The following is a 1,399-nucleotide window of genomic DNA, read 5'->3' as shown; positions in this document are numbered from 1 at the left end:
TGCACAAGAGCCTGCTCTCCCTCGCCTCCTCCCGTGGCGTGATCTCCAGCAACCAATCCGCTTCTTATACGTCATAAATGGGACCTTTAGGGCATATATAAGCAACAGCTCTCCCACTTCTCGGCGTCTTCGGTCTTCATCCTTAGTATGCTATGTAAGAGGCTTATGAAATAAACTACAGAAGGATCCTGACTTGTCCTCCTGCGTTGTTCTTGCCGGCGAGATGGAAAGCGGTCGGGGACACTCAATAATGAAGCTCCCTCATGCAGCTCAGGGCCAGAAACACAAAAGGAGGTTACAAATTGACAAAGTTTAGAGATCAAGAGTCTGCTGAATGATGGTCATTGGACAGGACTCCTTTATTAAACTTCACACACCCAAGGCTCCAGACCATTGCAGAAGAGGGGGTGGAAAGATTGTAAGAGCCAAGGAGGAGGTGCATGACCATATGGAAACAGAGTCCTACAAGTTCTAGGAACATGCTCAAAGGAGTCTATGGCAATGGCAGCAGCATACACAAATCCCATGCAAATTCAGTCAGCAAAGAACCCAGCAAAGAACTGGGAAAACGAACAGCAGACCTCAATCTTTTCTAAAGGAATGCTGGCAACCAATTGCTGCTAGATGAAGAAGAGTTGATCTTCCTAAAACAAGGGACTCTAGATAGGCTAACTAGGCTCACTGGATGGACTTGCACTGGGGAACGGCTGGGGACACTGAAAATCCAGTGGGCCTTAACAGGGATGACAGAGTATATGGGCTCCAGGAGGGGGCAATTATGGGAGGGTGCCAATGGGGATGGGGGTATAATGATGATTAAGATTGTTTGAGATGTTCTATATGAAATACACAAAAAAATCAATTATATATATATATATATATATGTATATATATGTATATATATATATATGGACAAGACCAAAATCTCCAGTGTAACATCAGAGAATGTTTTTCCTCTCCTTTCTATGTAAGGAAACATGTAATTTGACAATCTGGCTATCTTGAACAAATCAAACAAGCTGTGGATGGTGCCAAACCAGCTGCTAAAACGATTACTTCCATCATTGGGAATAGGAACATGATTTTCACTTGTCCATTATTTGAAGCTGAATCAACTTCATTTGAATACAAATTGCATTAGGTTTCTCAAACCAATCAGTTCTGGAGACCTTCAAAGCAGTGGGAATTCCATCACTGGGCAGGGGGGGACAGTTATTTTTCACCTGTAAAAATTTTAACACCTTTCAAATATTGTGGAGACATTAGAAAAATTTCCAAAACTAAATTCTGTCATCAACTGGATGGAAAATATATTCAGTAGTAACATTGTCAGGAAAAAAAAAATAAAGCATAGTTTAGTGGCTGTAATTGATAATCTCTTGGCCAAACTTCTACAAAA

This window comes from Nannospalax galili, unplaced genomic scaffold (assembly GCF_000622305.1).
Source record: "Nannospalax galili isolate Female #2095 unplaced genomic scaffold, S.galili_v1.0 scaffold1249, whole genome shotgun sequence".
NCBI classification, from domain to species: domain Eukaryota; kingdom Metazoa; phylum Chordata; class Mammalia; order Rodentia; family Spalacidae; genus Nannospalax; species Nannospalax galili.
Note: the sequence above shows the minus strand (reverse complement) of the source record.